We start from the raw sequence: 25,847 nt of genomic DNA on the forward strand, positions 1-25,847 counted from the left end.
ATCATATTGCATCTTCCTAGCCAAAATTAAAAAATTCAAAGTATGGGTGGGCTGGAGATGTAGCTCAGTGATACTGTGCTTGTCTAGCATGCCAGTGGGCCCTAGGTCCCATCCCAAGTACCGAAAATAATAATAATGAAGTAAAATAAAAATAAAATTGAAGTACAGTTTCTACTGAACATCTTATGCTTTTGCACCACTGTATAGTTGAAAAATCATACATTGGACCATCACTATTTGGGACCATTTGGATTACACAGCTTTTCTTTTGGATACTATTTTTGTACTTCTTTATAAATTTAAAAACAGGCCTAATCTATGCATTTTAAAAATACTTGGTTTTTTAGTCTGCTAGAGGTTGTCGTAACAAAGTACCATAAACTGGATGGCTTAAACAACAAAAATATGTTTTTTTTACAACTCGAGAGGCATACTGGTTGCAGATTGAGGTGTTGGCAGGTATATTTCTTCTGTGCTCTCTCTCATTGGTTTATAGATGCCATCTCCTCCCTGTGTCTTCAAATGGTCATGTCTCTATGTCCTAATCCCTTCCTTTTATATGGCTACCATATTAGATTAAGTCACATAATAACTTAATTTTTTGCCTCTTTAAAAACCCTGTCTCCAATACAGTCACATTCTGAGGTGCTAAGTATCAGAACTGCAGGATATGACTTGCTGGGGCACACTGTTCACCCACAACACTGAAACTAACATGGTAGGGGCTAGGCTTGTAGCTCATGGTAGAGAGCTTGCCTTGTACACATGAGGCACCGGGTTCAATCCTCATCACATAAAAATAAATAAATAAAATAAAGATATTGTGTCCATCTACAACTAAAAAATATAAAAAAAAAAAAAACAAGGTAGTCCTGGGCTAGGGATATAGCTCAGTTGGTAGAGTGCTTGCCTCACATGCACAAGGTCCTGGGTTCAAGCCCCAGTACCACACACACACACAAAAAAAAAACAAAACAAACAAAAAAAAAAACCAAAGTAATCCTTGAAACTAGTTCTGGATATAAAAGAGAGATTTTCTATTCTAAAATAAAATTACTAACCAGATGTTTTTTACATCTGATTTCTATTAATGGTTTAATCAGTAATCTAATTTTTCCTCTTATTAGAAAATAAATATATTCATGCTAAATGCACGATTTTTCAGGAACTGTGGGCTACAATGTGCAAGGACCCATGCCAAGGTCTAGAGACACAAAGGATAGGAAGCAAAGTGGCTTCAGTATCACACCGCCCATGAAGTGGGATCTCTTGTCTGAAAAGTCATTTCGATTTATGATTACTTCTGACTACAAAACTAACATCAGCTTGCAAAGATGAAAACATTTCAGAAATATGTAAACTAGAGGGAAAGGCTCTAGGAATCTCATTCCTTAGAAATGACCTCTAGAGCAGTGGTTTTCTTCCAGGAACACTATTTGTTTAAAAAGAAAAAGAAAGAATAAGAAATGCTAACCTAATATGGTAAACGGATAAAAAACAGCAAAGCCTCCTCTGAGTTCTCCCTCAGAGTTCACCTTCTTTCTGCCTACTTATCAGGGCACTTCAATATCCCAAACCCTAGAGTATATGTGTCATATTCTCTTCTTTTTCTGATATTTTAAATTAATTATTAATTTCTGATATTTTAAATTAATTTATTCATCGGATGGACTCCTGAATATTTTAGTCAAACTGGTCATGTTCTTTAAGGAAAGGCAGACCAGGGCAATTTGTTTAACAGCATCTGTTAGCAGAACAGACCACAGTGAGGGAGGTGGACTCACCCAGTTCCTCTTGGTTCTAACTTTTCTGATACTGGGTGATGGAGTGAGTCTCAAAGAAAACCAGAAATCTAGCATCTTTTGGGGAAAAAAATTAATTGTAGTTAAGAAACACATAACATATACTATCTTTATAATTTTGTAGTATAATGCAGTCACCCTAAGTTATGTGTTGGTTGGCTACTCTTGCTCTCAATAGATCTCCAGAACTCTTCCATCCTGCAAAACTGAAATTCTGGATCCATTAACTCACTCTTCATTCCCTGCCTCCCTCTCCCTCCATCCCTGAGAAATCACCATTCTACTTTCTGTTTCTATGAATTAGATGGTTTTAGAAACCTCATATAAATGGAATCAGAGTATTTGCCTATTTTGTGACTGACTCACTTCACTTAGCATAATGTCCACAAGATTCATCCATATGGTAGCATGTGACAGAATTTCCTTACTTTTTAAGACTAAACAAGATTCCATTTTATGTATAAACCACATTTTATTTTTCATACATTCATTGATGGATATACTGGGTGGTTTCCTACTCTTGCCTATTGTGAATGAAGCTGTTGTGACCACAGATGTAGAAATATCCAGCTTCTTGCTTCTCTCTGTTCAAAGAGGCTCTAATGAATCATATTGCTAATCCTCAATCTAGAACACTTCTCTTTGCAGAGTAGGTGTTTTATTTTCCCCCAGGGAGTTGTCCTGGTCACAGAGTTGGTATATTGTCTTATACCAATAGAGGGTATAAGCAGCCCTTAGATCATCAGTGTTAGCGCAGCTGGGTTTTGTTTTATCTGACAGTCTAACTGCAAGAAGCACCTGGGCCTGCTTTTCTTAAAATGATAGCCATGATAACAGACTTTAAGACTTTCTCTATAAGTTTATTTAAAATTCCTTGTCATCACATTTTTTCCTTTCTGATCTTTGCTTCTTGATCTTTTGCCTGAAGAAAATAGGTGAATACCTAGATATGCTCACTGATGGGCACATCTGCAAGAGTAGCCCACCAGCATTGGCCAAGAACCCCTGTGTGTGCATGGATGACAGTGTCTTATGCTGTGGGACCAAATGGATACCTATTGCCAGAAATCATATCCAAGTGACTGCCATGTAGAGAAGGAGGTGGCTATTGCACGGGTGCCACTTGGGGACACTATTATGAGTTTCTCTTATCTGCCATCCTTACTTCCATCCTACAAGCCTCTTCCTTGCTCAGGTGTCTGGGATGGTGGCTGTGATGGAGAAGGTCACATAGAGGTCCACAAATAGATAGAGTATGTAGAGCTGACCAGAGGCCCCACTGGGAGGAAGCAAGGACGACTTGCATCAGTGAAGGTCGCTGGGCTTCATTCTTTAACCTTCAGCTTAAATGCCACTTCCTTGCATCCTCAATCTAAATCATGACCACAATTATACTCTTTCATGGAACCCCATACCTTTCCCAGTAATGTTAATGAAAACTTGACAGTTAATCAATCTCTCCCTTTTGATTCACTTTTTTCTCTCGGCTTCCAAGAAAACTCCGTGGCTTTCTTTCTACTTTTCTGGCTGCTCCTTCTCAGTCTTTTATCCCCCTTGGTTTCTTCTCCTATTCTTAACCTCTAAATGATGGGGTTCCAGAATTCAATCTTCAGGTTTCCATTTTTCTCCACGTTCAGTCCCTTGGTGGTCTCATCCAGGTTTGTGGCTTTAAAATTCCACCTCTGTTCTCATGCCTCTCAATGTACATCTCCTCTAAACTCCAGTCCATCTCTATAATACTACTAAAATGTCTAAAATAGGCAAACCAGGCTTTAAAAAGGCCCAAACTAGCTCATTCCCACTCTGAAACCACTTCATTCTCTTAGTTAATGGCAATTACATCTTTCCCATTGATCAGGCCAAAAACCCTAATGATGTCCCTGATTCTTTTTCTTTCTCTGCTCACTTTCAATTTAGCAGAAAATCCTATCCCTTCTACCCTCAAAATATATCTAGAATTCAACCACATCTCTCCACATCTCCTTTTTCTGAACCACCATCATATTCTGCCTGAGCTCATGCAAGTTTCCTTGCCAAACTCTTCTAACCACTGAGCCACATTCCAGCCCTTTTTTGGTTGTTTTTAATTTATAGACAGGGTCTCACTTAGTTGCTTAGGGCCTTGCTAAGTTTCTAAGGCTGGATTTGAACTTGCAGTCCTCCTGCCTCAGCTTCCCAAGCCACTGGGATCACAGACGTGTGCCACTGTGTCTGGCTCCTCACCAAACTTTTGACTTCTGCCCTTGGCTCCTGCAGCCTGTTTTCATCACAAGTCAGAGTGACTGTATTATATATATATACAATAAATTATGCTGCTCCTTTTGCTCAAAATCCCTCCGTGGTTGCCTTTTGTGCACCTTATAAAAGTCAATCCTCCCTCTGACTTACCAGACCTGTGTCATCCAACCTCTGTTATACATTCCTCCCACTCTGACCCTGTGTAGCTTTCCACCAATGGTCCCCTCTGCCTGGAGCACCCTTCTTCTGGATGACTGTAGGGCTTTAGAACCATCTCTTCTCTCAGCTCTTCACTCAAACATCACCTGCTCAGGGAGGCCTTCTAGCCATCTGAAATGAACCACTCTTCCCCCATTTAAAATCTACTTCTTGCTTTTTTTTTTTTTTTTTCTACTGCTCGGATCTTTTTCTTTATGAGTAAGTAAACTACTCTATGTAGTTTACATATTTATCTTCATTTTTTTTTGCCTTTCATAATGTAATGTAAACTCCCTGCAAGAGGATTTTTGTCCTGCTTTGTTTACAGTATTATCCCAATGTCTAGTACAATGGCTTGACACATGGTTGGCTCTCAATGATTATTTGTTGAGTGAATGACTGTGTGAATGTGTGAGTGTGACTGATCGATGTTTCTTTTTTTTTTTTTTTTATTTATTTTTTTTATTTTTTATTTTTTATTTTTTTTTTTCGATGTTTCTGATTACCGTCCTGGAATGTGAGCTCTGTGAGACCAGAGACCAAGCCGGTTTCATCCTCTCTTGCATCCACAGAGCTGAGCACAGGTTATAGTGCGCTGTAGATACTCATAAGTTATTCCTTTCCTAAGTAAAGAAATCGAAATATCAATAATGCCAATACTGACAGAAGGAATTGATTGGAGGGAGGATGGCAATACAGATGTCTTTGCAGCGATGAGGCTGTCCAGACAGTCCCCAAATTAACTTTAGAGTAATGCGGGGTTTGGTTAGGAGTCGTTTTCCAAAACACACAGGCTCTGACAATTTGAAATGACACATAACAGTGTGTTGAGTGTTTGGAGTTTAGTTTCTAAAGTCAACACGTATGGAAAAACTTATGCATAGAAAAATAACCATTGAAAAATCTTTTAAATCACCCTACAGTACAGATTACATGGTTCTGTGCCACCCCAGTAAATTCAGCCCGGCCAGTTTTCCCTCCAGAGCTGGAACAGATGGCTGTGGCTGTTTCTTTGGTTGAGTACCAGATGAAGTAGTTGGCGTGAGTTTAAGTGCCATATTGTAGGGGGGAAATTATATATATATATATATATATATATATATATTCATCTGCATTATTTTCTTTTTCTGAGCCTGTAGTTGAATTCCAACAACTTAAATGTTTGTGTTCTGTAACTCCATTGTACCATTTGGTATTATGAGTATTGTCAGAACCTCTTCATGTTTATCATGGATCAAGGTCTTGTAAGTGGAAGGAGGTAGAAAATAACCCTTTGTGGCCATTGCAATAGTTGGCATGACCAACTAGGAGAATGCCAACCATAATGATTTTTCAAAATTTTTTTTTTAAAAAGTGTTTAATCTCAACTGTATACAGGCTTTAAACTCCTACAAAAAATAAAGAACACATGCAGATTGCCTGCTATATGCTGAATGTTAGGTGCATTGTGTGTACCATCCCCATGAACTATCTCACAGCATCCGTCTGAAGAAAGGTGTGACCCTGCAGTCATCCTTCGTAACTGCCAGGCAGGCACAGACTTATCAGTGCCTGAAATAACATGCTTAACCAGAGCCAGTGATGGAGATACTTTGAGTCTTGGATGTGGTGCTAACATTCCTGTCCTCCTCCCTTGGGCTGTCTTTCAGTCCACACCAAGTCTGTCTTCCATGCAGAGATGCTTGGAAACCTCTTTTCCCACCCCACAAAGATAGATAACTAGAGTATGCTTCTATAAAGAAAAAAAGAAAGAAAGAAGAAAAGTAAATCAATTCATTCTAAAAGTCCTACATTATAGGGTAGAGTTGGGCTTTTTCAAATCACTACTTATTTATTATTTGTTTATTTTGAGATGGGGGTTCTCATTGTGTTACCCAGGTTGGTCTTGAACCGGTAGGCTCAGGCGATCCCCCTGCCTTAGCCTCCCATGTAGCTGGGCTATAGGTGGGCACCATCATACCTGGCCTACATACTGTTTTGGTTGGAGTTTGTGAATTACTTCCAAACCCACTCAGTTAAAGGGTAGAAGGAATCATGGTCACTTCACGTGTTTCTTTTTTGACCATGTTCTCCACTTGGTGTCCTAGTTTTTATATTGAACAAATTCTTTGTTTCAAGCCAGCTCTCAATGAAAGGACCCACCAACACAGCACCACTGCTTCAGACAAGCAGCCTTGGAATATTTCATCTCGTTCATTTTTTACACCTCCTCGTGTGTTTTTTTTTTCATCAGCTTCTTTAGGTATCACGGTTTCTTCCACATCTCCCAAAATCATATTTAAATATTGGTCATAAGCCATATTGCCAATTTAAACCATCTACCATTTTCCCTTCCTGTCTTTTTTATCTCTTCCCCGGGAGCCTGGCTTCATCCTACCACTGGCCATTGTGTTCAAACTGGGGACAAAGGACTCCAGTTGGCCACATTGGTAACGATGGGGAAGGTGCAGGGAAGGAGGGTTCTTGGGGAGTTTAAATAGCTTTTTTCATGTGACCTGAATAGTAAGTAGCAGAGCCAGCAGCTGAGTCTGGGTCACAAAGGCTCCAAACACCTACTATTTCCTTCTATCACATTACCTTCCGTGAGAAGCAAAATCCCATTAAGTGCAGGAATTGGGCAACAATGTTGAACACACTTTGTATGAATAGATAGAACCCCATGTGATTCACTAGATGGGTCTGGAAGTGCGACATTGGAAAGAGGGGTCAGACCAAGTGAAGAGCCTTCCCGAGATCAACACCATGAATGACCCATTTATTTGCTCCATATACATGGGACCATTTTAGATGCTTTGAGGGAAACACACAGCATCCAATAACATAACACTCAGAAGACTTACAGTCTAACTGAAGAGGAAAAATATCCATTTTAATAGCCAGGGAAGTTTCTGGAAACAGAGCACATTCATACTGGATAGTTAAGAAGATTAAACTCTTCTTAGTTTACTAATCTACTTATAATGATTAATCTACTTTTAAAGATGTTGGTGAAAGGCTGGGAATGTAGCTCTCTGGGGGAATGCTTGCCTAGCAAGCCTGAGGCCCTGGGTTCAGTCCCCAGTACTAAATATATATATTGAGATTGCTAATATATATAAGGCTTAAGGAATTGGGAAAGAATAATTCAGAACCCTGAAGCAGCAACGGTAGGGATCTGTTTACCCATGTCCCCAAAACATGCAGTGGGGGGAAACAAAGACCAGAGCATGGCTCTTTCCCAGGATCTGTGGCTGTCAGTAGAAAGAAAGATCCAAGCTGTGGTGGCCCATCAGGGAAGGAGCCCAGAGTGATAAATACAAAATCAATGTCACTTCATTCTTAAATCTCCTGGTGCTGATTCCTTTTAGCTGATCCCAACTGGAAACTAGAGGGTGAGCATTGATTCCATCCCTAAAGGCACAGTAGAGAATGGACAAGGGCAAACAGTGAATCTGAAAGGGAAATGAAAGATAATTTTATTTATTTATTCATTCATTCATTGCAGTACTGGTGATCGAACTCAAGGGCACTCTGCCACTGAGCTACACCCTCAGCCCTTTGTATTTAAAAAAAAAATAAAATTTTTTTTAGTTGTAGATGGACACAGTGTCTTTATTTTATTTATTTATTTTTATGTGGTGCTGAGGATTGAACCCAGGGCCTCACACGTGCTAGTTGAGCACTCTACCACTGAGCCACAACCCAGTCCCCAGCCCTTTTTATTTTGAGACTGAGTCTCACCAAGTTTCTGGGGCTGGCCTCAAACTTTTGATCCTGCTGTCTCAGACTCCCAAGTGTCTGGAATTTCAGGTGTGCACCACTGCACCCCACTGAAAGATCATTTCATCAATTGCCATGCCATTTAAGTGAATTGTAGACATTGCAAATTATAAGATCGTTACTATTTATTATCTTGTGAATTAATATTCTCATTACGCAGTATCATTTTTCTATCTCATGATGTTCTTTGATCAGGTTAAATGTAAGTAAGAATAGCCCAAAGTAACTATTGAAATAAGATTGGCATCCTGGTTCACCCAAAGTGAGTGGCCAAATGAGCACAGTTCTATTGCCTAAGCCATGTTTTTGCTCAATTCTTTTTCTGTTGTGTAACTTTATTTTACTCAGATTTTTCTCCGTGCCCTTTTCCATAATTTTTTCCCCCTTTCTTCCTTTCTTCCATTTTTATTCTTTCCTTTCCTCCAATAAAAGGGGCTGCTTGGCTCATACCTCTAACAACAGACGCTTAGAAATAATGCACCATGGCAGCTTTTCAAGGATTTTTTTTTCCTCTTTCCTCCCTCCAGAGAGAAAAACAAAAGGGTAAAGATGGCTGGAGGGATTGGATCAGAACATTGTTTTCCTGGAATTAGCAGCTGTTTCTGGACTGCTGGAGTCACTGGAGAGGAACCATGTGCTCGGGGACTGAAGGAAATGGTTTGGCTCCAGTCTGTCCCGAGTCTTCTCATGAGGAATTTTTCTCATTGTTCCAAAGGTTGCTACCCACCAAAGACTTTGCCTCTCTCTCTCCAGAGAGCATGTGTGTCAAGGGAGAGGCCTGGGGAATTCATAGCGCACTGGGGCCGAGGAGACAAGGCTAAGAAAGAGAACTGGACTTTTTTAGAGGACCCAGGACACTCTCTGAGTTCTGGCCTAGCCCTGCAGCTCACAAAAGCTTTACCCCTTATTTCTAAGAGTCTGAGGGCTAGGGCGAGCCAAGAAGATGGCCATTTTCACCCAGCAGGCAAAATAAAGATAGGATTTTTTAAGGCAGGTGGATCTAGATAATAACAAATGTGCAAGAGACTCAATTTGGCATCTCATCCAGTGTGAACGCCTGACTCTCTCTACATACAGAACAAATAAGCCTGTATACACCCCTGTGCTCCGAGGTATGGATTCCTGGTGCTGTTAGAGGGAGCCTCTGGAACTGTGTTTTCCTCCCCGGGCGCTGTTCCTGCTGTGGGTCCTGTCATCTCTGTGGAAGGAGCTGGTGGAATCCCTGGCAATGAGGCAGAAGTTAGGTGACTGTGGTTACCTACCAACGTTCATCCCACTTCCTCTGAGGAGGTATTTAAGTCTACTTTGGGGGCCATGTATATATTCTCCCTTATTGATTTGTTTTGGAAAGTTAGCCTAGGGATTGAATGGTGTCCCCTCCAAAGGATGTTGATTTCCCAACCCTCAGAAATTATAAACGTCACTTTATTAGACAATGGGGACTTTGCAGATGATCCGGTTAGGATGAGGTCATTAGAGCAATTCCTAATCCAATATGACTGGTGTCCTTATAAAAAGGAGAAATCTGGACAGAGACACACAGAGGGAGGGCAATGTGAAGACACAGGGAGAAGATGTCCCTCCTTAAGCCAAGCAACGCTCCAGGTGATGGATGCCAGAGGGAGTCACAGAACAGACTCCCGCCCCCCTGCACCCCTCAGAAGAGATCCCAAAGATCCCCTTGATTTCAGACTTCCATCCTCTAGAACTGTGAGGTACAATAGATTTCTTCTGTTTCAGCTTTCCTGTTTATGGGTGTGTCTTTGCGGTAGGCTTAGGAAACTAATACAATTCAGTGTGATGAAATCTTCTGGGATAGTCCTTCTTCCTCCAGAGCAGAGCCTGAAATTCAAAAAGTAAAATGATCTACAGTCACAGAGCCAATTGGGACAGAGCTCTGTACTCCCTATGGTTGTGAATGGTCTGATCTGGATAAATTACAATTAGCAGGCTTTTACCACTGGGTCAAGAGGGTGGACAAACGTCATCCCTACCCCGTAGACTGTAACAGTCCATAACAAGACTTTGGCATTCTTCGTGCAGAGTGAGGATGCTGATACTGTGACTTCCAGCATCCATGGACCTCACTTATGCTTGCTGACTCATCTTTTTAAAAGCCACCGAAGCTTGATGAGATTGCTAGTGTCTGCCTTACCTAGGAAAAGAGGTCACTACTTGGGAAGATCAAGAACAACTTAATGTACGTCAGGTGCCTTCTCTTACAGGAACTTGAAGTTTTGGTGAAGCTGCTGGAGCTCCTGAGCCGGGAGGAAGCTTTGGTCCTCTGCCAGGTCATGCGAGGTGGAGGTGGAGTCTCCCTGCTCCCCAGTCAGTGGTCCCCATTCTCAGAGCAGGAAGGAACTCAGTCTGCCAACCCCACTCCCTGTCTGCCTCTCCTAGGACCCAGCAACCACCTGATACAGCCTTTCCTGGATGACAGGGGATGAGGGGCCCACTTACCTCTCCAGACCCAACTCTTGGGCCCATTCATGTCTGTCAGCAGTCAGTCCCCAGGTGTCTCTCTGACACTGCGGGAGTCAATCTTTCTGTTTTTTCTCTCTCTCTCTCTGGATGCCAGGAGAACCCAAGCCTCACATGCATCCTCTGCGTTTCTCTGCATACTGGTCCCAGGGAGCTGCTGAAATGGTTAGTAATTTGACTTGAATTGGGAGAGGAAGGCCGTAGTCCTTCACCTTCATGCCCCCTTCGCCTGGCTTAGGGGAACTGAGAGGAAACACTGCACATTCAATGTTCAATTTAAGTACAAGACTTTGGACCCAAAGTACATGGATTACCAATATCATAGCCCAAAGAAATAACTTCTTAGAGGGGATTGGTTTTTGTTTTATAACCCAAGAGTAGAGAGGAATTATGGAGAGGGAGAGACCCAGAAAAGAAGGGAAGAGGGGGAAAGAGTTGTGTGATCACTATCTGACCCAGTTTGAATCCCTATAGCTAATCAACTGCAAAAAAGCTGACCCAACTGTTCAGGAGAGATTTTGTGAGATTCTGGCACACTGAGAACTGCTTTAGGAAGGGTTGAATTATGACTATAAAAGTTCCTAGGTCCTTTTGCCTTTGGGGGCCCCTTCCTCTATTAAAAAAATGTTGAGAATTATGTTTTATAACTACATTGGTATAAAGGTGAATATCTTAATACTACATATTGTGTCTGTCAACTTTCAGTTACTACAACAAAATACCTGAGATAATAAACCTATACATCAAAAGGATTAATTTTGGCTTGCAGTTTTGCAGTTTTGGGGATTCCAGTCCACAACCAATTGGCCCTATTGTTTTTGACCTGTGGTGAGACAGCACATCATGATAATAAAACCACTGACATCATAAGCTTGGGAACAGAGAAGAGGAAGAGGGACTCAATATCCTCTTCAAGGCCACTAAGGACTTCCCACTAGGTCCTACCTCTTAGAGGTTCCACCACCACCCAATAGGGCCGCCCTGAGTACCAAACCTTTATTCAACATCTAAACTAGAGTAACTGTTAAAACATTTTCTTTTACCATAAAGATAATTTTTTTTCTTCTGATATTCAAAAAAATTAAAACTATATCATAGGCACCTAAAAATTGAGCAGGCTCTCAGTGCTGTGCCCGGTGTGCCTAAGGATGAGTGAGCTCAAGCTCAGCGTGGCACAGAGGTAGTCAGGGCGGAGACCCTTCTTCAGGTCCACTCCAATATCCTCATAATAAAGAGTTCCAGGAAGGTGGGGGGGTGGACTTTGGCATGGACTTTGGCCTCCTCGTGACGGGTGGTGGCATCGATAAGGCCTAAGCAGTTCTGTGATCAATGCACTGGGAGCTGATTGTCCCAAGAGGTCAATCAGGAGAATCGTTCATAAGCACTGTGGGGACAAGTTGAGTTTTTCATATTTTGAGATATTATTCAAGGCATTTTCTTCTTCTAGGTCCTTCTATCTTTACCCTTTTCTGATGTTAACTAGCATTTGTTGATGCAGAGGATAAACAGAATTTCTAAAGCCCACACTCCCCCACTATATTTTTTGGGGAGGGGAGTGTGCTGGGGATTAAATTCAGGGGCACTCGACCACTGAGCCACATCCCCAGCCCTGTTTTGTATTTCAATTAGAGACAGGATCTCACTGAGTTACTTAGCACCTGTCTTTGCTGGCTGGCTTTGAACTTGAGATTCTCCTGCTTCAGCTTCCTGAGCCACTGGGATTACAGGCGTGGGCATCTGTGCCCGGCTCACCCTGACTATTTTGTTATGATTTGAGTGTGTCCTCCAAAGTGTGTGTGTGTGTGTGTGTGTGTGTGTGTGTGTGTGTGTGTTTGTTTTAGAACCTTCATCCCCCATGCAGCAGTGTGGGGGAGGTGGGGCCTCATGGGAGGTGTCTGGGTCATGGGAGTGGGGCCCTCATGAATGGATTAATGGCTTTCTCCTGGGAAGAGTTCAATATCAACATTTCTCTCACTAGCACCTGCTTATCCTTCCACTCTCCACCATAAGTTGAAGCCACACTTCATCAGAAGTCAAGCAGGAGTGGCATCTTGCTCTTGGACTTCCCAACCTCCAGAACTATGGTCAAAATAAACCTCTTTTCTTTATAATTTACCCAGTCTCTGGTCTTCCATTATAGCAACAGAAAATGGACTAAGGCAGATAATTTTACAGTGAAAGTTATCCTGTTTAGTGTGCAGTTCTATGAGTTTTAACAAAAATATATAGTCATATAAACCTCACATAATTATATTCTATCACTCCCTGCAATTTACCAGTGTCTCTTGGTAGTCAGCCTTCACCCCATGCCTAGCTCTAAACAACTATAGTTTTACTTTGGTAAGAATATGAAACCAATGGAAACATACTATATGTGACCTTTGGCTTTGTTTTCTTTCACTGAGCATAATTTATTTGAGAGTCATCCATATGGGTATCGGCAGTTTAGTCCTTTTATTTAAAATGTAGTAAGACATGCATAATGCAAGAGTAACTGTTTTAACCATTCCTTAGTTCACAGTTCAGTGGCATTAAGCCACTGAGCCACATCCCAACCCTGTTTTGTATTTATTTAGAGACAGGTGCCACAGTCTGGCTGGGCACAAATCACTTAGCATGTTTTTAGGGTCCATTTATGCTGTAGCAAGTCTCGGAATTTTATTCCTTTTTAGGGCTGAGTAATTTCATTGAATGTATATTCTGCATTTTGTAAGATCATTCATCCACTGCTAGACATTTGGGCTTCAGTCTTTTTGTTATTGTGAATAATGCTGCTATTAAAACTGATATATCGGTTCTTTTTTATTGCTGAGAAATATTATATCTTCGGGATGTACTACAGTTTCTCCATTCACCCATTATGGGACATCGGATGGTTTCCCATATTTGGTGAATATGAATAAAACCACTATAACAGTTATACATCGGGTTTTACATAAATAGAAGTTTTCATTTTGCTTGGAATTAGATTGCTGGATCATAAGGTAAGTATGGGCTCAACTTAATAAGAAACTACTAAAACTGTTTCCCAAAGTATCTGTATTATTTTGCAACACCACCAGCAGATAGGAGAAGCTCTCATTGCTGTACATCCTTGTTAGCACCTGATATTGTGTTATTTCACTTACTGGTTACCTACCATTCTAGTGGTATCTCAATGTAGTTTTAATTTGCATTTCCTTAATGTCGAATGATGTGGAACGTCTTCTCATGAGTTCACTTGTTGTCTGTATCTTCTTTGGTGAACCAACACTTTTGATTTGAGAGTCTAAAGTTTTGAGCACCAAAAGCCCGAGTCCCCTTCACCACAATCTTTCTTATTCTCTTCAGGGCTTGGGATTGAAACCAGGACCTTGCACATACTAGGCAAGTTCTCTTCCACTGAGCCACATCCCCAGCCTGTAGCACAAACCTTTTGACAGTGATTGTGAGGACACCCTTCTGCAGCCAGAGACGGCATTGCCTTTGACCATAAGTCTCCAAATGAAAAAGTAAATCTTTAGGGGGGCAAATCACTGCAGATTGAATAAATAATGTTTATTCCAGGAGACAGATAATGTGATAGCAAGTTTCTCAAGACTGATCCAGAAATCCCCTCCCATCGCAAAATAGTGAGAAGCAAATGGGTTTTGGAATTCGATAACTCCATTTTGAAACCTGCTTTTACCCATCAGGAGCTGTATGTGTCTTTGGATGCATTCCTTTCCTCTTCAAGTCTAATTTTCCTTCTCTGTTGGATGATGACAATGACCCCTACTTGCAGTTAGAACTACCTGAAGGTTAGGACAAAATTGACAGGTGAAGGACACAGTCCTCCCACAGAATCTCCTCAACTTCAGACGCAGCCACAAGCTCTTGGGCTCTCAGGATTAAGAAGCCAGAATTAGGAGCTTTTAAAGATCCTTATAACCAACTGCTACAAATTCAGGGGTTCCTACTGTGCCCCCCAAGTTTAATAATTTATTAGAACAAGTCACAGGACTCATGAAAGCACTGAATTAACAATTACAGCTTTTATAAAGACTATAGATCAGGATCAGCTGAATCTTTGAAGAGACACGTAGGGCCATGTCTGGGAAGGGTCCCAATGAAATGCAGAGCTTCTGTGACCTCAGGACACATGATTCTCCCAGCATGTCAGTGTATGTCTAGGTCAGTTCAGGATGCTATTAAAAATAATATAGATAGGTAGATTATTCAACAGCAGAAATTTATGTCTCACAGTTCTAGAGGCTGAGAAGTCCAAGATCAGAATGCTAACATGGTGAGGTGCTGGTGAGGGTTCTCTGCTGATTTGAAACAGACACCTTCTTGCTGTATCCTCACGTGGCAGAATGAGAGATCTCTCTTGTGTCTCTTCTTCCAAGAACACGAATCTCATTCATGAAGGTGGAGCCAAAGCCGGCACGTCTTCCGACCACCCAAAGGTCCTACCTTCAAATAATTCTGTTGAAAATTAGGGCTTCAACATGTGAATGATGGGGGGATTTAAACATTCGGTCCAAAGCAATGTATATCACCAACCAGAAAGTTCAGTTGAGTTTCAGTGTCCAGAGTTTTTAATTGATGTTTCTTTGCATAACCATGATGGATCAAATCACTTGTCATATGATCAAAGTCCATTTCTAGTCTTCCTCCCCAGCCCTGTCACTCCCAGGGTTAGTGATATCACAGGGTTCAAAGCCCAATCCTCTAATCACATGGCTGGTCTTTCCACTGTGAACAAACCCCATCTTGTGTCACCTCTCTCACATATAATATGATTCAAAGACCCTATTAATAACAGAGCTACTCCTATTACTTAGGAAATTATAAGAATTTAGTTTTCATCCCAGGAAATGGAGAAAAGGCCAGACAAACTCTTTATCTTGTGAGAATGAGATTTAGAATTTTAATGCATATAAAACAGTGTGGTATATAGTACATACTCAATAAATGATAATTATTAGCTACTAGCATGCCATTGTTTATAAGTCATTAATGTCTCTGTAAAATATTTTTACATGTAAGTATATCACATGAAAAAGGACATTTAATAAGGCATTTTGATGATGAGATGATTAGTCTATGGTCTTATAAAATCTCTTTTTACTTGTTATTTCATGTAGAATTGGTACCAGCCTCCCTTTTCAAAATAAAGAGACCTGCCAGCAAATCTTTTAGCTGTGAGACAGAGGACTAAATGGACAGAGGCCAACATTATTAGTGATCATGCTGATACTAAGAAACATTTTAATTTTTCATTCACAGAGTTCAAATAAAATAGCCTTTGAACCATTTAATACATGTCCCCAAAACTATTGCCTCCTTTGCTTGCAAAAGCTTCTATCTGGCTGGGTGTGGTGGCACATGCCTGTAATCCCAGCCACTCGGTAAACTGAGGCAGGAGGCTCACAGATTCAATGCCAGACTCAGCAATTTAGCAAGGCCCTAAGCAACTCAGTGAGATCCTGTCTTTAAATAAAATATAAAAAGGGTCTGGGATGTGGTTCAATTCCTGGTACCAAAAAAAAAAAGCTCCATATACCATAATTTCATAATTGTAGGATCTTTAAATGCTCCCAGTTCTGGATTCTTAATTGAGGAAGCCCAGGATCTCATTATTACTATTTAAATGCTTACCTACATCATTGATGATATTTAACAATGTGTACATTTACGTCAATCAGGGTTCTCCAGAGAAACCAAACTAATAGGGTATGGTGCATGTGTGTAAAGAGATTTATTTTGATCAGGTGTCTTCCCTTACCTTATTGAAGGCTTGGTGAATCCAAAGTCCAACCGAGGAGGCCAACAGACTAGAGACATAGCAAAGAGTTGCAGTTCAAGTCCAAAGGCAGTCTACTATAGAACCCAGATGAAGTTCAAAGGCATTCTGCTGGAGAATTCCCTCTTGCTTGGGGGAGGTCAACCTTTGTTCTAGTCAGGACTTCAACAGCTCAGGTGAGGTCCATGGCATCATAGAGGACAAACTGTTTTACTCAAAGTCCATCATTGTAAATTTTATCCAAAAATGTCCTTACAGAAACATCTAGCATAATGTCCAAATATCTAAGCATCATGGCCTAACCAAGTCGACATTTAAAATTAACCATCCAAAAATTGGCATCTCCAGTATATGCACTGAGATGATCTGGTCTGATTGGAGTGGTTCTAATGTATAAGAAAAATGATTAGAAGGAAATGCTCCAAAGGGCTATGGTCATTGTATTAAGATGTTGAAATTAGGATCATTTATTTTCTTTCCTGAGCTCCTGGCTTGAGGGAGGGCCTAATTCTAAAAGCAGATTGGAGCCAAGAGCTGTGTGTGTCTTTGGATGCATTCCTTCCCTCTTCAAGCCCTGTAACCCCAGCTACTCCAGAGATGGAGGCAGGAGGATGGCAAATTCAGGGACAGCCTCAGCAACTTAGTGAGACTCTGTCCCAAAAAAAAAAAAAAAAAAAAAAAAAAAGGTCAGAGGATGTAGCTCAGCGTTATGGCACCCCTGGGTTCAATCCCCAGTACCAAACAAAACAAAACAAATTGGGGACACTGGGTAACCTCAGCCAAAGGTAACTACGTGGAGCCCAAGGAATACGAACGTGCCATAGATGTGTAGACACAGAACAAAACCAAACTGGAAAGATTCCTCTAAAAAGTGAAGGAATAAGAACTCTTGAGAACTGGGTTTTTACCTATAATTATAACATTCACCAGACTTAAAAAGGAAAATGGAGGGAACAAAGAGAAATGTGGAAGAGAATGAGAAACTGTCAACAAGAGGTTTGTCACAACAGAGAGAGAGAGAGAAGTTTAGATGGGAACTGGTCTGCTTAATGCAGACATGATGCTCATTTTACTTACTGGGTTTGCTAGACAAGCTGACTTTTGTATTTGATATTTCCTTCATCTATTATGTGTACATTTCCATTGCTTTTCAGGCACTGATAGGAAATTAGCTTTCAGTTACATTTTGTTAAATGAATGAGCTTCGGTGAGTTCTTTTAAATTGGCCTCATAAATCAGCTTCCCCATTCCTTAATCATTTATTCTGCTCTTGGCTGGACTCTCTCCCACTTATCTCTCTTGGCATGGAGCTATCCATGGCTGAAACACAGTGTCCTTGATCGTAGGACCCACTGTTATCATCTCCGGAGTCCTTTTTCCCCTTTCCTCCTTTCCAAGGTCCTCCCTTAGTAAGATGTGTTCTAGACACTGCTTTGAATTCAGCTCTGCCCCTAGATAACACTCTGGGCCAAATCTTATCGAGCCACTTCTCCTGGGTATCTCTGTATTAGCCTACAAACTTGGCAAACTTCCGCAGGCAACAGTGACATACAGTGGTGTGCTCTTGAACCAGGAAACCCCCACAGCGAGTGTCATGGAATTGGGGTTCTTGGAGGATCTGGGTCCTGCAATTCAGTGATAATGATGAGAAAACTGTTAGGGAGGCCTCGAGGCTACACTTGAACAAAATTGTGAAGCTGACAGAATTTATTTTCAGGCCCATCATGTTTTTTTTTTTTTTTTGCCCTTACAATGCCTCTGAGTTTTCAATGCCCACAGATTCTTCCAGAAAGTTCTGGTCTCCCCCAAGGCTGCCCAACTGGGACAGCCAGCAAGATTCTAACTTTCCATGCTTACATTTATTCAAATTTATATTTAGTTAGCTTTCAACCAAAAACAAAAGGGCAAATCATTTGCCTTGCATTTGTAAAGCCCTGGGTTCGACCCTCAGTTAAAAAAAAAAAGATGGAAAAATGGCAAATAAATACATGAAAAGATGATCAACATCACTAGCCATTAGGAAAATGCAAATTAAACCCACAATAAGCTATCACTATGACTTCACTGGAATAGATAAAATTCAAAAGACGGATTGTACCAGGTGTTGGCAAGGATGCAAAACAAATGGAAGCTTTATTATTGGAGGTGGGAATACGGAATGTACAGCTACCTTGGAAAAACAGTTTTGATCAACTATTTATTTATTTATTTTTGGTACTAGGGAATGAACCCAAGGGTACTTTACCACTAAACTATATCCCCAGCCATTTTTATTTTTTATTTTGAGCCAGGATCTCGCTAAGTTGTTTAGGGCCTCACTAAGTGATTGATGCTGACCTTGAACTTGTGATCATCCTGCTTTAGCTACTGGGTTGCTGGAATTAAGGTGTGTGCCACTGCTCCTGGCTTGACAGTCTCCTTAAAAGGTAAACATACATGTACCATGTAATCCAGTTGTTCCATTTTCTAGGTATCTACACAGGGGAAATGAAAGCATATCTCCACAGAAAGACTTGTACATAAATGTTCACAGCAGCTTCATAACCCCAAATTGTTAACCTGTATTAGTCTACTGCTGCTGCCACAAGAAAATGTCACAGACTCTGTAGCTCAACAAGTAGAAGTCTATTTTCTCACAGTTCTGGAGGTCAGAAAGTCCAAGCTTCTGGCAGGGTTCCTGTTCTGGGCCTCTTTCCAGCTTGCAGAGGGCTACTTCACATGACCTATCCTCTGAATGTGTTGTGTGTGAGAGAGAGAGAAAGAGACTTTGCAGCAGCTTCCACCAGGTCCCTCTGGGTATACTCTTGTAGTTTTAGAAGATGGCACCAAGCTGAATGTGATTGGCTGGATCAAGGTACCATTCTGGCAAGAGATGTCATCTTAGATCATCCCGTTCCTGTCAATCTACCAGCTGACCGCAGGCTGATGAGTGACTCCAGGTAAGAATAGCAGAACTGCCCAGGCCAAGGTGCAGAGTCATGAGCAAATACATGGTTATTATTTTAAATGCCCAAGTTTGGGGGTAGCTTATTATGCAGTGAGAGATGGCAACAATGGTGACCTAAGGACCAGCCATTTGTGGACTCTAAGGCAGTTCCCAGCATACCCGTAAGACCTGTTTCTAGCATTTGCACTGCTTTGCTCTAATATTGGGAAAATTGCTGACCATCCATACCTTGATTATTTTGCTCTTCAAACAGGAATGTCATCACGTATTTCAGAGGAATGTACTGGGAAAAATATGTTCTTCTAGGATGTTTCTATGTAGAGTTGGCGAGAGTGAAGTTTGCCTCCCTATTTAGTAAGTGGGTCTATTTTGATAGCTTCAGTGATAAGCTTTCCCTGTTAAGACTGTCCCTGAATAGACTCAATTTCAGGCTACTCTGGTTTTACTAGCAGTCTTCAAACTATTCCTTTTGTTTCTTCTCTTTTACCTGCTCAGGGACTCCTCCTTTTCCCTCCCTGTGTCCTTCCTATCATCTGTGGGACAGGAGACCTAGGATGATGTTGCAGCCTATGTAGGTTTCATCCTATTTATTTAGGAGAGGTTACACCTTCTTTCTTTATTTATTTAAAAAAAATAATGTTGATGAACCTTTATTTTATTCATTTATTTATATGCGGTGCTGAGAATCAAACCCAGTGCCTCATATGTGCTAGGCAAGTGCTCTACCACAGAGCCACAACCCCAGCCCTCTTATTTATTATTTTTTTTTGAAGTTTTTATTTGTTCTTTTTAGTTATTCATGACAGGAATATGTATTTTGACATCTCATAAATGGATTACAACTTCCCATTTTTGTGGTTGTACATGATGTGGCGTTACACTGGATGTATTTATACAAGAACATAGGAAAGTTATGTCTGATTCATTCTATTGCTTTTCCTATTCCCATTCCCTCCCACTTCCCTTCATTCTCCTTTGTCTAATCCAGCGAATTTCTATTCTGCTCCCCCTTATTGTGAGTTAGCATCTGCATGTCAGAGAGAACATTCGGAGGTTGTATCTTATTTCTATTTCTGGCTCCTAGCAGTGTGCCCTACCTGTATTTGGTGCTGGGTAGATGCTGAATAATAGTAGTATTAAACTGTCAATTCTTAGGTAGAAGGGCCCAAACAAGGTAAAGATTTAATTATGTCATTTAGAGAGAGAAACTGTCCATTAAAGGGGTCATCTGCTGAGGACAGAGTCTAGAATGGATACAGCAAAGGACTTTGCAAGAATTGAGTTGGCTCTTTGATTAGGCAAAGTTAAAGCAAGTGGTGGTCTGTTACTCTAGGGGAATGAAGCCAACAGGGCAAGTTCATGGCTAAGTTTGGTCTCACCTATTATGTGGATGATGTGGAAAAAGGGTGGAAGAGTATTTATTCATTGAGGGCCAAGGACCCCCAATGATTAAAGGGATCTAGTAATAGCCAACCTACATATCTTTTGGGGTTTAACATTATTTGATACTTCTAATGCCTGAGATGGTCCCAGTCAAGAGCGAGGTCTGGCATGGTAGCAAGCAACCACAGCCCCAGCTACTTGGCATGCTGAGGTGGGTGGATCACTTGAGCCCAAGACTTCAAGACCAGCTTGGGCAACACTGAAAGACCTTCATCTCAAAACAAACACACACAACACAACAAGTCCAACAAGCAGAAAGGAACACCATGGTTCCCCAAGGAGCAGTCAAAATTGAGGTTTTCCTATTCCCATCCCCTGGAATAAAAGTTGGGTTCAACACCAGGCTGGCATGGGCAAAATTAAGGGTGGAAATCTAAACCTCCTGCCCTAGCCACATAGAACTCCTAGAGTGCTTGGGAGCAATAATCAAGTGTATGGGGAAAAACACAGATCAAACTTCAGAGGCCAGGCCTGGGAGGGGTGGTAGCACATGGTAAGATCCAGAGCTGCGTTCTGGCCTAGCTTAATGGAGGGTGAGGCAACCTCTTTCTTTTTCCTGTACATCCTGATGTTTTGTCTGATAAAGAACGTGGGGGAGTAGAGCTGAAGAATTGGGGTACAAATCCTCATTCTACCAACTGGTAGTGTATAGGGTTGTTACAAGGCCTAAATGAGATCTCCATGTAACGAGGTCAGAACGATAGTTGGTATAGAGTGATGGGTCAATAACTGTTGGCCATGTGCTTTCACAGGTGTGGGCAAGGATGGCACAGGGCCCTGAAATCTGTCCTTTAATTCAGTTGTGGCCCCTCAGGCAGCAATGGCAGACTCTTTGGCTTTCCCTCCTTGAGGCACTTGGAGTGGAAGAGGACTGGGGCTTTGTCATGACCTCCATCGACAGCAGGTCCCACGGCCCACGGCAGTGTTGCCAGAGGGTGTCCTGTCCCAGGTATGAGCTGTCTCTGGCAGCCTATCTTAAAGCCAGTGACCAGGGGTAGTGGTGGTGTCCTTCAGCCTCATGGTGGCTTTCTTTGTCCCAGGTTCAAGGTTAGCACAGAGACACATGGGAAGGATTTAGGACTATGACCAGCAGTAGCCTCCAGACAGGAAAGAGGTCCACTTTTGGAGGGAAAAACTGGACTCAAGCTGTTTGATAGGTCAGTAAAAAGAAATGGGACTCTGCCTTGCATCCCTTGGCTGGAGTGAAGCGGCTTGATTCATGATTCTGAATTCCCTCTACTGGACCCAGTGGTTCTCAGAGTGTGTCCTGGACCACCAGCATCAGCACTGCCTGGGCACTGGGAGGAAATGTGGAATCCAAAGTCCCACCTCACACCCCCGAGTCAGAAGCTCTGGGGCCAGCCATCTCAGCTTCAACAAGTCCGCAGGGTGATTCTGGTACTTTTGAAAGCTGGAGAACCACTGGTGTATGACATCCTCGCCACATGGTTGTCTGTCCAACCTTTGCTTAACCTCTTGTGATGGGAAGCTTGCTATCTCTGGGCAGGCTCCTTAAACACACCTTGCCCCAATCAAATTCCCTGTCATTTCCTCTTGCTGGTTTTGATTCTACCATGATTGAGTCACTTTAGTGAGTTAAAAAAATATCTACCACCGTCAAGTACCAAGAAGCTGACTTTGTTTATCTTCTTATTAGTTTAAATTTGGATGTGCATGGTATTATGTTATTGGGATTTTATATTGCTACTGACACACAATTTACATAATGTGTAGATCTTGCATATTAGTGGAAGCAAATACTTTGGGGGTTTCTGCAGGCAGATAGTTTGTTGAAAATGTATTGCTTAGCAAAACATTTATATAGAGAGATTAAAAAATTCTTATATTTAAAGAAAACAAATTGTAGTCTGAAAGGAGGCTTAGAATAGTGGAAAGAACTCTGTTCTGGTAATAATAAGTTCTAAGGTCTGGTTCTAGATCTGCTAATACTCAGCTCCATATTATTGGTCTAATAGTTGGGATTCTACAAGTCTTTCTGTAGGAGGCAACTTCTATGATATTAGGAATACATTTCTGAGAGAACTATGTTGACTAGAAAGAATATATAATGTCCATTAAGGACATTGATAACAAAAATAAAACTTGGGCCTATCTCTCTCTTTTTAAGATGGGGTCTTGCTCTGTTGCCCAGGCTGATCCTGAGCTTCGGTGATCCTCCTGCCTCAGCCTCTCAAGATGCTGGGACGACAGGCGTGTGCCACCACACCTGGCTTGGGTCTGTCTCTTTAAGTACCACTTGCATCCTGGTTTGGAATCTGGGTCCTGGTCACACCCCCACCCTCTTTGGAAGGGAGCATAGGTAGCTTGGCAGAAGAGAGAACAGGTGCAGAGACAGCTAACAGGGGCTTTGTAGAAATAACAGATTTGCTGTTCTGTAATAAGCTTCGACTTTCAGTCAAATGTGTAAGATTTCCACAAATAAAAGCCTTATGGTAGCTAGAGATTCATTAAGGCATGAGGTAGGCTGGGGCTGTAATTTTAGGTAGGGGAAACAATGCAGTTTTTCTCTTTTCCTTCTGTGTGCTTGACTCATCTATGACCTTTACTCTGGAAAGCACAGAGGAGCAAGGTCAAGACTCATTCGTTAAAAACAACTGATTGACTAATTTAGTTCAAAAGATGTTCATTTTTTGAGCTCTGGGCAATAGATAGCTGCAGATTTAAAGGAACAACTGGGCCCAGGGACAGGATTGCCCCTGTCTCTGCAGGGCACCTGGCGAGCTTTTCTAAGTGGAACTGCAGTGGGATGACCCAGCTCCAATTCTCCTCTGTATTTGTAACTCAGATCGAAATTTGAATTCTCCAGAAAGAGATTTCAATTGATTAGTTTAGATCTTAGGTCCACTGTGTGGTCAGGGTGGGGGTGTCCTGTGATTAACAGCCTTGCCAGAAGAGTATGAATGGGGTGGAGACAGTTCCCCCAAAGTAAGTGTAGGAAGGGAATGAGTTTAGTGTCTATCAAAAGAAGAGACTGATGGGCAGAGAAACACCATAGTGTCCTAGGCTCCAGAACTTCTCAGGGACAGCCACTAGTGACAGCTCCATCAGGTGCCTTCCAAGTACTCCCAGGGCACATTGGGGAATTTCAGCAGCTTTGAGAGCTGGCTGACCAGAAGGCTGCCACCCAGTGGCTGGCTGGTTTATGTCATGCAGGATAGAGTCACCTTTTTTCTAAAAGCCTTGTAAATAGTTGGCAAAGATATTCATAGCTCTTACTGGGGCGAAGGGAAGACTTCTGCTCTATATGAGTCTGAATTAAATGAGTTTAGAAACTGATTATGAATCTTTTAATTACATGTAATTTATTTATTTTTTGGTACTGGGGATTGAAGCCAGGGATGTTTTACCACTGAGCTACATCCCCACTACTTTTTATTTTTTGTTTTGAGATAGGATCTTGCTAAGTTGCTTAAGTCCTCACTAAGTTGTGATGGTTGGCCTCAAACTTGCAATCCTCCTACCTCAGCCTCCTAAGCCACTGGGATTATAACTGTGCACCACCACACTTGGCTAATTACATATGATTGAAACCCACCACAACTATCCTCGGTAACAATGGCCCTTGTTGGGGTACTGTTTCCAGCAGGCAGAAATAGATATGAACCAAGGCCTGAATGCCAGGAAGCCTTTGTTCTCTGATTTTCCTCTTCTCTGAACCTCTGCTACATTTCTCTCCCTGCTGAAGTTTGGTCTTCTTTAATTTTCAGTCTGCCTTTTCAGAAAACAGTTCTCCATGCTTCCAGGGTTGTATGTCCCTCACTCAAGAGCCCAAATTAAGATAAAGTTCACTCCCATTCCAAACCTGGAGCAGGGACTCCAAGAGGCCCAGCCTGAGTCAGGGGTCTGCACCTGGTTCAATCAACCAAGACGGCCAAAAATGAACCTGAGGTAACAGAAGGTGACACCTCTGTTACCATGTGATTTTTGGATATAGGAATCATTCTTGGAAAAGAAGAGAAATTTTGGCAGAGAACTCAATTGGTATCTCCTACAGAAGTCAATTAATAACATAGGATTTGCTTACACTGCAAAGTGCTTAAGAATACCAAATTTCCCTGCTTTCATTTGATTCTTGGCAACAAATCTTATGAAGAAGACAATTCAGGTATGAATGTTCTTTACTTTACTCTGCTGTGGGGTTACTCTACTTCTAAAATTCTTATCTGTTTTGTTTGACTTTACATTTTTGAGGGAAGAGACCATATTCTTTTTACCTTTGCATCTAGATACCCAATTCCTGACTCTGGGCTCTCTGTACATGGTGGGCATCAAATTGATGTTTACTATATTGAATTTCTTTTTTTCCAGGAGAATATTAAGCTCCAGAGAGCTAAGTGGCTTGCTTCAGGAGCTCAGTTAGAGGGACAGGACCCCAATGGTTATATGGTGGCTTGCATAAGCTTCCCAGCTGAGAGACAAGGTCTCCAACAACTCAGAGAGATTGTGCTTGGAGGCAGAGGCCCAGGTTGACATCAGGAGTCTGAAATCTGCCAGCCTGCAGGAAAGCAATCCAAGTCTTTCAAGAAGTTATCCTTACAGGGGATTTTAGATGAGCATGTGCAGAAGGCAAGTTATTAAAACATGCAGTTTGCCAGATGCATCGAAGCACACCTGTAATCCCAGCAGCTTGGGAAGATAAAGCAGGAGGATCACGAGTTCAAATCCAGCCTCAACAACTTAGCAAGGCCCTAAGCAACTTAGCGAGACCCTGTCTCTAAATAAAATGTAAAAAAGGGCTAGGGATGTGGTTCAGTGGTTAAGTGCCCCTGGATTCAATCCCTGGTACCAGAAAACAAACAACAACAACAAAAATCAGTATTTTCTGGGGGGGTAGACTGAGCAATCATAGCTGCCTGCCATGTGAGCTTTCTTGGGGAGAAAGGAGAAAGAAGCTGAGGTAGATACTTGTCTTTGTGGGAAGCTTCCGACTACATAGCTGGAGGAGTCAAGGACACATGCAAGGGATGGGTGTGGTCTGGGAATGGTGGATGCAAAAGAGGGAGCCAACCAGAACATACTCAGACCCAGCTGAAGCTCACAAGCTACACAATCACTCCATCTATGCAGGAAGAGCTGTGACAGGAGGCAAGTGTGCCGAGGGTTATTAATAAGCACTAGAACATATATTAATTAAGGGCAGAATAGTCACAACAAAGACACATCAGAATCCCCCACAAAAAATACCCCAAGT

At 41.7% G+C, this 25,847-nt stretch overlaps 1 non-coding gene across 1 annotated transcript; it reads left to right on the plus strand.

Moving 5' to 3' along the window:
• Positions 1-881: 881 nt before the first annotated feature.
• Trnav-cac (transfer RNA valine (anticodon CAC)) lies at positions 882-953 on the plus strand. The gene has a single exon. It is a non-coding gene; the product is annotated as a tRNA-Val (tRNA).
• The last annotated feature ends 24,894 nt before the right edge of the window (positions 954-25,847 follow it).

This window comes from Urocitellus parryii, chromosome 6, assembly GCF_045843805.1.
Source record: "Urocitellus parryii isolate mUroPar1 chromosome 6, mUroPar1.hap1, whole genome shotgun sequence".
Classification (NCBI taxonomy): domain Eukaryota; kingdom Metazoa; phylum Chordata; class Mammalia; order Rodentia; family Sciuridae; genus Urocitellus; species Urocitellus parryii.